This window comes from Drosophila mojavensis, unplaced genomic scaffold (assembly GCF_018153725.1).
Source record: "Drosophila mojavensis isolate 15081-1352.22 unplaced genomic scaffold, ASM1815372v1 contig_36, whole genome shotgun sequence".
In the NCBI taxonomy this organism is placed as follows: domain Eukaryota; kingdom Metazoa; phylum Arthropoda; class Insecta; order Diptera; family Drosophilidae; genus Drosophila; species Drosophila mojavensis.
The window spans coordinates 24,009,810-24,023,537 of NW_025318858.1; positions in this window are offsets into that span (position 1 = coordinate 24,009,810).

Consider the following 13,728-nt stretch of genomic DNA (forward strand, 5'->3'; position numbering starts at 1 on the left):
TCCGTTTTCCTTTCCTTTCTGCCTCGTAGTCATTTTTCTCTCAATCACACACACACACATTCACATATACGTGTTGCCCTTTCGCCCACCTAGCAGTGCATTATGCAACTGTCTCTGCCGCAATCGGTTGAGGTCCGCTCGGAAAATGTGCTCTACAGCAAAAAGTTTTATTAATATACTATGTAAGAGGCGCGCGTGGGATTCCAGATTAGCCTTTGCTATTGAATACTGGCTTTTCTATGAATCATAGCCTAATACAATTACTACCATAAAATACAATTGCATTGAGTTATATATAAAGGCTGGAAATACAATCAAGTTTAAAGAGTAAACTTGAATTGAGCTAAGAATGATTACAACAGCAACTGGCATTAGCTTTAAAGCGTGCTTCAGCATCGAACGGTTGTAGACTCAATTCCCGGGGGCAACATTTATCTGGAGACTGTTTTGGGCAGCAAGTTTGCTAACAAAGGTCAATTGGCCAGCTTGGAAAATAAAACTAAAAATAAAATTTGATAAGAAAAACTGCAAATTGTTTTTTAAATGAAAACATTTGAAGTGATTTTATTTTTATCTATTAAATATATATTATTGTGTTCCAATTTTTGTTTGCATTTGGAGCTCAAACCTGATTTTCTATTCTACTATGAGTATAAAGTGTATATAACACTTTCTGCTCTTTAAAAAATGAATGAAATGATGAAAAAAATAAAAATAAAACAAAATAAAATAAAATGAAATAAAATAAATAAATAAACAAACCAATTTTAAATGTAAAATTAATTATATATTAAAATTCTTCCATATACATATTGATTATATATCTCTTGCACGCTTTTCTATAGAGCCAGGAGGGCACCTACATCTATTTATATATTTTTTGCTCATATATGCAATTTATATCAAAAAAATCGAAAATGAAATGATTTTTATAATTTCATTTTTTCATTTCATTATGCTTTTTCTGCATTTCCATTTTTTATTCAGTAGCTAAAAGCAATTTTTTCTTTAAGCAGTTTTTTAGGTTTCATTCATTTACGATTTTTTTTCTCTATGCATTTACAATCAAATGTTTGTAAATAATTAAATTTTTGTATTTTCATTTTTTTTAGCCAACAAAATTGGCATAAAGTCATTTAGTTCAGAATAGTCCCAGCTGAAGGCCGAATGCAAATATGTAGTTAGCAAAATGATTTATCAATTGTCACGAACTGCGATTGTCGTCAGGTCTTGTGTAAATTGCACAATTCGCAACTAGTTGCTCGACTGTGATTAGTTTTTGGCCATTTGTCAGCCATTTAGGCAAACACATCGCAGACCTAAAACCAAACTTGAATACAAATTTAAATTTAATCATTATGTTGAAGAGTGCTATAGCTGCTGCTGCTGTTGTTCTTGTTGTTGTTGTCATCATTGATTCCAGTCATGTTGCTTTTGGCTGTGGCCAATTACAAAGCTTTAGCAGGCTGGAGTCAAGCGTAGCCCCAACCGGATGCATTTTATATGCGGCCTATGTAAAATATAAATTATAATTTAATTTTGTTGGACCATTTAATTTGCAGCAGAGCCACACACAGACACACACACATGCACGTACACACATATATGTGAGAGCACTCTAGTTGCCATATACAACATGCAAAAGCATAATGCAATTAAATATTAATCATACGCACTGTGGGTTACTGCAATAGAGGCCGAAGGCCAGCATATTGGCTAACTGCCTGGTAGCTTCAATTGGTGTATCGACAAATTAGCAAATTGCACATACATCAATTGACTAATTAGTGTTAAAAGCAAGAGCTCTCTCTCTCTCTCTGTGTGTGTATGCGTGTGTTTGTGTTTGTGTTTTTGTCTGTGTAATACAGAACACACACACTTCAAGTCCGGAAATAACAGAATTTAGTCGCATATTCATATTGGCCTGGCCTAGCGAGTCGGTGCCAGAATTTACCAAACTAATTTCCTTATTTGACAAATGCGGGTCATGCCGCCCATCCATGCGGGCGGGCGTAACGATTCGAACAGATGCTCTGCCGATTCCATTCCGATTCCGAATGGAAGTGAAAATTTAATTTGCACTTCGCACTTGCAGCGCTTTAATGAGAGCCGCACAATTGCAATTAAAATGGTGAAGCCAAATCGCTTTTAATTTGTATACCCTTTGCCAGTGAAGCTCATACCATGCATTATAACTGGGTCACGAGTATAGAATGCAAAATGCAGAGTGTAAAATGTAAAATGTAAAGTGCATTACGCTTGACTCTTATACAAGCTTTAAAACTGAATTATTTCTAACTGCCACAAATGTCTGAGTTCAGTTTGCGTTTAAGTCTGGATGCTTGGTGAATTTATGGGAACTTAGCGGGCAGAGAAGCTAAAGCTGGCATAAATGCTTGATTTACCGGGGGATTAAAGTTGAGTTGGAATTGGAGCATTAACTATCTTATTTAAAGCCCACTAACATTTTATATCAGGAGTATATTTTGTTTACAGGCGAATCGAAGTGAAAGGTTATTAAAGGAGTCAAGTTACAAGGTCGTCAAACCACGAACTTAAATATAAATTGAGCTACTAAAGTAATCAATAGGAAAGTAATAACAAGGCAAAGTAATCAATAGTTAAGTAAATATATATGTAGTTATTTATATATTTATATACACTGTCATATTCTTTACTATGTAACTTAAGAGTCGTTTGGAACTTAAATTGGAATAATTAATTATTTTTATAAGAGAATTATTTTTGTAGCGGCATTTAAAAAAAAAAAAAAAAAAGAAAAAGGTTTTAAATGTGAACTCAATTTACTATTATCCACACACAAGTTTGCCAAAAATTAGATTTTTTTTTCTCATTCTTTCGACCTGTGTCGACCTTTAATTATCTGCATAATTATAATTATGAATATAATACTACTATCCATTAACTATAATTATTAAATTGTAAACAACAGCTTAATTAAATCACTCGAATGTTTATATTATTTATTTCGATTAATGTACAGGCCACGCCCAAGTATTTCTTAGAACAGATGCCGCCTGTGAGTTGATTATTATTATTGGTGCTAGAGTATTAAATTTTTCGCAGCTAATTTTTGTTGCTTCCTAGCTTTGTATTATGCGTTTCGCCATTTCGCATTTTTACTATTTGCCCGGCAATAATCCACGCTTCAATGCGCTGATGCGCTCATTCGGCCAACAGATAATAATTTTCGCTTCGGCTTAGCCGTTGCCAGCCGCTTGGCAAAGATCTTCAAATTTAATTAAAAAGCGTTTTGCATATTTTCCCATTGATTTTCATTTTCATTCTCATTCGTTTTTTCGCTTTTATTTTCATTATTCGCTGCTGCTGCGCTTTCTGTTGATATTCGTTCGTTACGTGGCTCGACGGGTAAACAGCTCGATTCGCATTGAGCTTGATGAGCTAAGCTGCTGCTCCTGCTGCTCCTTCTACTGCTGCTGGGTAGATGGCATCAATTATTTTCTTGGCGGCTTTTGTTGTGGCTCAATTGGCATTTGAATCGGCCCGCATTGATAAGTACGAAACGTCCCTGACGACAGCCATTTACCATTGGTTACCATCTTTCCGTTTATTGACTCTGTGCAATTTCCTTCAGCTGCCAGCAGTCAGCACTAAGCATCCGCTCAGCTGCCTTACCGTATGACTGGCTGCTTTTTATAATTCGAAGGCACAAGTGGTAGTGCATCAATTAGTAAAGCAAACTCAGCCCAGTCAGTTGGCAAAGATAAAACGCAAACTGCATTTTATTAGTTAGCTGCTCGCTCTACCTATTCCATAGCGTCTATTACTCCTGCTCCTGCTGCTTCTGTTACTGTCGCTCTTGTATTTTCCATTTCAAGAGTCGGGCTTTAGTTTTTTTTTATCTCTGGGCAAACAGTTGGCGTCGCATTGGGCGCACAAAAGACATAAATGAAGTGTCGCCATTGTCCTGGCTGCCGCTTCTACAGCTGCAGTCGGCTGCCATGCAAATGCGAGCTGCATTAAAAGATTTTTCGGGCATAAATGCGCCGAGCAGTGTTGCCAACGCTCGGCCAGGCTAAAAAGAATATTCAAGGTTTTTTTGCGGTAAAAATGAGCGGAACAATGGATTGAAATGGCTTAAAGTACTTTTGTTCGCGATTACGTTAATGTTATTTAAAGCTGATGCCTTTTTTTTTGTTTTTGCGTAAAGTCCAGGTAGTGCGAATTTTGTTGGGAAAATTATCTCTTATCGATAAATATCGATAGCAGGAAGCACAAAGTAAGAGCTTTAAAATACATTTTATTCGCATATATTTTACGATTTGATTGCAGCATTTTCTTGCATAGGTTTTTATTGGGTCCTTGAATAAACGGAAGTCGACCAATAATAAATATTTGTATTTCTGCTTTAACTTTTTTTATATAAAAGTATTTTATATTTTTTCAATAATTTCTTCCGTCTTGAGTTATTCAAAAGAGCATTATTACTTTCAGCACTATGAACAAAGCAACGTTGATGACAACTCTAACGGAGAATGCCCCAGTCCCGCCCGTAAGCCGTAAAGAGCCCTGCCTTTGCATTTGCATTGCTATCTTTATCTTTATTTTTAGTATCATGCTTTTATTGACTTGGCGTATTTAACTTTTAATTTCGCAAGGATGTTCATAAAAGGCGAAAAAGGTGACACACAACCAAATACTTGAGAATCCGACTGGGGTGCCAATGGGGCTTAGGCAGTGGCGGCAGTAGGGCGGATTCGGCTGCTGCACTAAACTTTCGCTGTTGAAAGTTGAAACAACCCGAAGCGCTTTAAACGCCTTTGCATTTGCTGGCTTGTAACACCTTTTTAACCTCGTTTCGTTGGCGTGAAATCATTTTTGAAGAGCGAAGCGACGCTGTTTTGACTATATATACATATATATATATATATAAATATATGTATTTTTATTCCCCAGCTATAGAATGTAGTGCCTTGTAAATATATCGTGGCTGGTGTGAGCTCTTTTTTTTTATTTTATGTATTCATTTTCTTTTTGGGAGGAGTTTAGTGTACAGGGGCTTAGCTTTTGTCAGCCAACGTGGCGTATACTTAATGGCAGCTGCCTGCATTCACTCCTGTCAGCATAACGGGCACAACAAGCTGAGCAGCGTGCAATATTTATGATTATTATACCCTTTCTCATAACATTGGCCGAAAATGGCATAGCATAAACTTGGTTGAATAAGTGCTAGAGATTAAAGTAGTTATTATCTATACGTATAGTTACGTGAATGCTTAAAAAATATACCAATACAAATATTTGAATGTGTAAATAAATAACGAATTATAAAATAGCTGTCAACTTCTATCTATCTTGGATTTTAACCAGTCATCGGAAGCAAGACAATAAACATATTTTAAGGATACATATTAATTTTTAATATATAAATAAATAAAAATTCCAAATATTAGTAAACTACGTATCTATGAATGTTAGAAATCACAATGAGTCTGCAGAAATAAGATAAAAAATAAGAAAGAATAACAAGAAACAATACCATTAAAATATATTTTAATAAATAGAGAACAGATAAACTTACAGGGTATCTCTCATTCAGACTGACTCACCCGCTATTGTTATGATTATTTTTCTGTAAAAAAGGGTAAAGCGAATGAAAACAAAATCTCAACTGCTTCGATCGCAAGCGCTGCATTTCACTTGACAGTTATTTGACGTTGTTTTTTGCTGAAGCTTCTTTTATTGCAGCTGTTGTGATTGTTGTTGTTGTTGTTTTTGTTGTTGCCGCTGGCAGGATGTGCTGCTAAGGCCAAACTATGTGGCAGCCGTTTCAATGTGAAATGCTTGCCAGTTTTTTATTTCCAATTTGTGGAGCTTGCGAAGCACTGCAACTGCTGAAGATGAGCAGCAGGAGCAGCAGCAGCAGCAGCAGGAGCCGCAGCCGCAGCAATAGAAAGGAGGGCAAAGTATGTGCGAGCAGTTTGCTGCATCCTGCTTCCTGCATTCGGGCCCGTGCCAAGCTCCTCCTGTTCGAGATGGCCAACTAATTCGTATACTATATATGGGGTAATATGATTTTACTGCCACTTGCCACACACAGACGTGCCCCTGCACCCTTTTGCTTTGCTTTGCTTTAATAGATTACTTTTGCTGCTTTAGTATTTTCTGTTGGGGCAGCTTTCATGTTTCCAAAGCGCGAATTTAACCGGCACAAACGACACACACGACCCCCCCTACACATGTGCAGAAGTATGACTCTGTGTGTGTGTGTGTTTGTGTTGTGTGTAGCGTTGCTTTATGTATGTTCCACTAACCAATTTGCGCTTTGCGCTCGACGTGATTTACAATTCCCCAGCGAGCTGTTGCCTCGCTCGCCGAACCGGCTTAATAGCCACAGTCAAGCCAGCAGCTGGAACAGCTGAAACAGATGAAGCCATGGCTATATGGTGAAAGTAAAACGCAGCTTGAGCTGTCTTGCAGCGCATGCAAATCAATTGAACATTTGGTTGACTGCGCTTTGCCCATGGGCGTAGACAAGCGCTTAGCCAAAAGGGGGGCTAGATAAAAGGCATGTTATGAATAGTATTAAGCGATTGGGGTGTAAACTATAAGACTAAATCTTCTAAAGCAGCAATAGCAAGGAATCCACCTCAATCCTTGATGCTGTAATTGGAATATCTGTGCTATTAATTTAGTCATAGTAGTAAATCTACTTGTTCATTTTAATATTTCCATAATCACTAAACAACTTATGATCCATGAATTCATAAAACTCCTTATTTCAATAATGTTATATATATATTTCTATAATAGACAACAATCGATATATGTATATGATTAATCGACTATAAATCTTAACTTAGTCGACTTGCATGCCAATTGATAAGCATCTCTATTACATATTTATATTATATTATATTATATATCTCTGGTATAATAAGCTTATATACCTTATACCTATATGCATATTTATATTTAAATATGTATCTAACTCGTTATTACTTAAATGTTTCGTATGTTTCCATGATTGACAGTTTTCAATCAGCATGGGCTATCGACTACATTTTCTATCGATACTATTAATAGAAGTTAGCATATTAGGTACTTCATTATGTAACTGCTGCTGCAATATAGAATTGTTTCTCTTGCTATTTATCGATCGAGAGATTCTGGCTACCTTATCGATGCTTGTCCTGTCAACGCCCCGTCCAGTGTGCCACTTCCGGCTTCTGGGCAACCGCTGACTATGATGAGGATTACTTTGTGTATGGCATTGGCTGCATTTCATGTGCAATCGCATTCGTCTTTGGCCCGCTTCGCTGCCAGCGCTGGCTGCTCGCGCTGCCCCCTGTGTCCCCGTGTTGTTGTGGCCATTTGAGACTGCAACTTAACTCAACGGCTGCCCGTTTGTCACAAATTTAGTGGAAGATGCAAGCAGCTGGTGCTGATTCGTAGCCAACTCCTGCTGCTGCTGTCGCTTCTGTTGCTGTTTCAAATGGCGTGCAGTTTGTAAAACACGAGCTGGAAAAGGGGGCTAGCAGAGCGACACTCACTTACAGCAGCATCCATCTGTGTGGGTGTGGGAGCTGCTGCATTAAAGGAGTGGGTTTTGGGGATTTGCGCTCGAGTGGCTTAACAGAAAGAAGCTGCCACAGCAAGTGTTGCATACTTTGCGCCGCACAGACTTGAACAGCAATTCCAAGTCTGCTCTAGTGCATCTCGTGTGACAGCTGTCGTGACACGATTAAGCACTAGGCTCAAATTAAATGAGCTGCTGCCTGTGTTTGCAAATAGATGATGTTGCGTTGCTTATGACACATGCATAATTTGCGAGAGGGAAAGAGGCTGAGATTTGAGAAATCCTGAGCAAGAGTTCAGAGAATAGAAAGCGGAATTTGAGAGAAAGCAGTAGATCGATATAGACCAATCAAGAAAGAGAAGAGGTGGGAGAGAGTAAGATAGAAACAGATAGCGAAAGTTATAGAGAGATAAAGAGATATAGAGTGATGATGGATTAATAGCGGAATAAGAAGAAGATTTGGGAAAGACGGAGATTGAGAGACACAGATAAAGAGACAGAAATACAGGTAGCGATAGAGAAAGGGAGAGCGAGAGAGGTAGAGAAAGAGAGATGGAGAGCTACAGAAAGAGATGTAGAGAGGGAGAGATAGAGATTGAGAGTTGGGTAGAGAGAGAGAGAGAGAAAGAGAGAGAGAGAGAGAGAGAGCGATAGGGAGAAAGAGAGCCAACATGTGTGAGAGCGAGAAAGAAAGAATTATGAAACCTACGAAGTAGTGAAGCCTCGTAGTGAAACAGCCGAAGAGACAGAGACGGAAAGAGACAGAGGGAATATCGTAGCAGGAGCTGTCACATCACGTGCCCATCTCTAAATGCACTCCAACATGCCACAACTCGAAGAGAGCCCACAGGGTGACGAAGAGAAATTTCGTATAATTAAAGGCTTTAATAGATCCAATGCGAAGACCGAAGCATTTGTCATAGCCGGACTTCGAGCAGTGAGCCGCCTTTTGTGTGCAACGAATTGACAGGCTCTGAACTCTTGCAGTGCACACATCATAAATCATCTTTGGTCCGGAAGAGCGGAGCTTGCAAGTTTGGTAAACGCCTAATTATCGCTCGAGGACTGACCGAATATGATGCGAACGCAAAGAACTAATCAGCACAGGGTCGATTGGGTTTGGGGCCTTGGGTTTGGGGTTTGCGTTTGAGTGCTTATAAACCAACTTTCCAAGCAACTCTCCCGCCTGGGACCGGCGATGGAGAAATATGAAGCGAAGAAGAAATGTGCTGGATGCGGCAATGGGATTATCTCATGTCCTTCATAAAAGTTGCGTCAATTTCGGCTGCGGGTGGCGCTGGGCGGGGTGTTTGTGGAGCTCAGTTCATCTCCTCGTTTCGCTGGCTCAATTATTTTTTCCTTATTTATTTTTTGGACTGATTTGTGTGTTTGTCTGTGTTTTGCTGCAATTGGCATAAAAGCTGCCTTGACGAAAATCTGTTTAAAGCTGGACCAAAAAATGAAAATAAAGAGCAGAGAGAGGGAGAGAGAGAGAGACAGACAGTGAAGAAAAGTGAAAAAAAAAACTGAAATATGTAACGCGCCAGTCAAAATTTGATTTTAATTGAATTTCTCATTTTCGAGCGAGGCCATCGTGGCGTTCTGATGTGCTGCGGCAAATTCAATTTGTGTCTAAATGAGCTAAATGCGATTAAATTTTGCAGGCAGACAGACAGAGGATGCCAGAGGATGTGCCTATTATAATCGGGCAAGGAAGAGCACGAGCTCACAACATGTCAACTAACAGACAATAAGGACTTACGCTCCATGAGAACTCATATCTGTGGGCAAATGGGCAAGCATGCCAGTGTGTGTGTGTGTGCGTGTGTGTGTCCAAGCATGCGGCACATGTGTAACAGATGCCTGGCCTTAGGGTAGTCCGGCCGTGCCCAGATTTTCTTGAATCAATAGTAGCCGCAATTTCAGTTGATTGTCCGAGCATTTAGCGGCCAACAAATGAGAAGAGAAGCCCAGACCAGAAAAGATGGGAAAAAAACAAAAGCCAACAGCCCCCGACCAATAACTGATGATGCTTTGCATGCAGCATGAGCCATGGGAAATGAGAAATGACCGGACAAACTTTAGCGAGACGAGACAACAAGTTGTACGTCTCCAAGTTTTTCTGGCCATTCCGGCCGGCTAAGACAAAGAACAGAGCAAAGACCCGAAGCAGCTTGGGGCTTGGGGGCTGGAAAGCGGCCACAGCTGCGGTCAGAGAGCCAAAGAGTTAATAAAAAGTTGTCATGTCGTCACTTGGGCTGTGTGTGTGTGTGTTGTATTTGTTGGATACCCTTGTTGGCTGCTAGTGCGGAATGATAGACTATTGCATATTTAATGGGCAGCGAAAGTTGTTTAAGGTTATGATACTACATTTCGTATAGTATATTCCGAATACTTTTTGGTATACTTCAACAATAATTCTTAACTAATTAGATAAATATATTTACGAGGTATCTTGGGGTCAAGCAGCTGCATTAAAAGTCTGGTAAACTTGTTTTATGTGGCGCTTGAGTCACTGCAGCGTCAGCATTTCAATTGCTTCAGCTGCTGTAGAACGCCCCGCCCATTTCAAAAGGGGCTGATGGGCGTGTGCAGTGTGATGGGACACGGCGGGGGGTGTGGTCGTTGGCACGCGACAGTTTTTATCTTGCGGCATTCGCTTGTGTTTTATTTGCATACAATTTGCCCGTTTATGGCCGCCAAGTGCTGCGCTGGATGTTTGCCTTTGGATGTTGTATGTAAACACAGACACACACACATACACATGCATCACTATATATACATATACATTTATATATGCAACATTTGTTATTTGTATTTATTGATTTCCAAGTGAAAACATTATTGAGCTCGCCAAATTGCCGAATGTGGCCGAATGTGGATGTTTGAGTTGGAAAAGTACATTGCGTACAGAGGCAATGGAAATTACGTGTTGTCGACATAACAAAAGGACTTCATTATTATTGGCTGCAGTGTGTGCGTGCACGAGTGTGTGTGATACGCTGATAGGATGCGAGTCTAGGACCTGGCAGGCTGATTAAATTGAATTTCATATGCAAAAGGTGAAACTCAATCAAGAAAACATAAAGGCCAACGCCTGCATATGCTCAATGCTGCCCGTGCGCTTTACTTGTGTTAGTAACCAGGTCTACGGGCTTACCTATATATGTATGTGTGCGTGTGTCTCTCTCTCTCTCTCTCTGTATGTGAGTGTGTGTGTGTGTGGCTGCCGTTTTAACTGCCCGGATTAAGCAAAGCCCATGTTCAGCTTTGCGGCTTTGTGTGTTACAATACAGCTACATGTCTGCCGCGTCACCCCGCATCCATTTCGGCATCCGTTACGTAGCCCTTCCTTCCGGCCGTGCAACCTTTGAGGTAGAAATTAATAGCAAAATGTAAATGAAAAGACCTTCATCCAAAAGGTATTGTGAGTGGCACCAGCCCCTGCCTGCCTTGCAATGGCCTTGTGAAATACGCCCACAGACATGCAGTCAACTTTTGGCTATGAAACTTGTTTGATTTATAGATAATTTTGAGTTGATTTTAAATCACATTTTGCAGGCAACTGAAGCGGCACTAACGGCATTTGACACGTCGACATCTGTATACACTTGTTGAGGTGTCTCGCTATAATCATAAGCAGAGCGGACATATCGATAAGGCAGACTGTTGCTAGCTGAGCTGATATAAAATTCATCAGCAGTGATATATTGCAATAAATCTACTCTGATTACAATTTCATTTCCATAATTGATCAATATATATATTTTAAGACAATATTAAGTCAAATTCCTCCACATAGTAATTCGTATCCTTGCCTATTGCTAAATGAAATATTCGAATTAAAATTTTCAATTACACACAAAATAGATATACAAAATATTTAATCAATGTAAATGCTCTATTTGAAGTAAAATATCCTTACATGTTTCCATATGAACTCAATATACATATGAATGAATTCATATATTATTATTTATTTATTATTATTTATTAAATTCCATTCCAATTCTTGTTACATGTTACGCAACTAAATGGAAAGTCTTTTCCAAGCGCATATTACAAATCTCTTGTCTGAAACATTGTTTTGACATGCAACTAAATTATTTACTTTAAGGCCAAAACTTTGCTGTCAAAGTCAACTTACGGCTAAAGGATTTGCTACTTGGGCAGCATCAAAGCATCATTAAAGTAAAACAATTTTGCCACATATTAATTTTCATTGTTGCATGAGAATAACAAAAGATGATTTCAATTGTTGCAATCTTATGCAGAATGCATTTCCACTTAAATTAACTGACTCTGACTCAGACTCAATTTGGATTAGCTTTGGGAGCTGAGGGCAAATATCAATATGAAATTTTGTCTATGGGAAATATAGCTAAATATCAATATGAAATTGCTGCTGAAGCAACTAAAGGTTGGTATTTGATTGAAATTTGATGGGAATTAATTGAGTTAAAATTTGAATGCTACTTTTTACATTATGTCAACCACATCGATCAACTAAATTTCCATGTCAATAAATTTACTCAAATATGATATAGTAATATTATTAAAAAAATTCATAAAATTCTTTAATTATTCTGAAATTGTCATTATTTTTAATAGCTGTGGCTTGGGCACGCTTTAAATTGCGGCTCTTTCAAAATATGGTTAGAAGTGGTTTGGAGAGTTGGTTTCATGTACATAATGCACATAGGTGATAATTTCATTTGCGCAGCTGCTCAAATAATATCTAAACATGAGCATCACATACACACACACACAGACACACACAAGCACACATATACTCACGCACATAACGACCCGCACACTCATATCGAGCTAATAAAATTTTAATGAAATTACGAGCATTCTCCTCTGGCATGTCTCCAGCTCTTATTCTTAGCTTTAGCTGCAGCTACCCATTCGCTCCCACGTTGGCGCCGCTCCAAAAAAAAAAAAAAAAAAAAAAAAAAAAAAAAAAAAAACGATTCCAATAATTTTTCGAGCCTTTCATTACACACACATAATGAGGTTATGAGAACTTAATTGCTTAATAACTTTTTTGTGGACGTACGATCTTCATGAAACTTTCAGATTATGATTATGACATGGATATGCATGTAATTGCCAAAGCACAAGTCTCTAGTATTTGAAATACGCTTTTTACAAAAGTGAGGGTGAGGGGGTGAATTTAAGGGCGGGGGGTAAATTTTAACAAAAACCGAAATTGTATAAATTGCATATAGGCATACCTAAAAAATTTTGAGACTCTAGCAATAAAGGTGTAGAAGATATAATTTTCTAACTGGTTTTCGATAAGGTTTTTTATCGATAAAAAAAGATCGAGATGAGTTATCGATTTTTAATGACAAACTTGATATGCGCGCTGTAATTACGGACACTTTAAAAAAATTTGAAGTCTCTAGCTCTTATATCTTCTGAAATCGACGCGTTCATACATACGGACAGACGGACAGACGGACGGACGGACAGACGGACAGACGGACAGACAGACGGACAGGGCCAAATCAACTCAGCTCGTCGCCCTGATCAAGAATATATATACTTTGTGGGGTCTGCCACGCCTCCTTCTGCCTGTTACATACATTTCAACAAAACCATTATACCCTGATTTCCCATTGAAAATGGGTTCAGGGTATAAAAAAAAAATAAAAAAGAGGAGAAAAAACAGAAGAAAATTTTATGTTGCCTACGTGGCAGAGAAACCAACTAAACAGCAGCATTAAAGGAGCTATTAGCTTCAGGTTTGTGTGTCTTGTCATTGGTCGCTTCATAGCCCATTCGCGTGCTAACCGACGATACGCGCATATATTTTGAGCTCTCTCTATGTGTGTGTGTGGTGCGGTCTGTGGTGTGCGGCTTGTGCGTGTGCATTAATGTTGCATTGCCTCATTTTCATCATTTAAAATTTTGCGCATCGCTTAATTAGAGGTGAACTTAATGTAGTACGGGGGTGGCGTTGATTAGTGATGGGCGGGAGGCGGGACGAGAGGGTTGCACACTCTTCGTGCAGAGTTTTGCAATTGAAGTGACTTTATGTCACATGATTGCCAAAAGCAGAAGCTGGAGCTGAAGCTGAAGCAGCGTCACACAAGTTTTGATTAAAAGTTGCGTTTGGCTGCCAGATTACGCATACGCTGCGTATGCCAGCCAAAAGT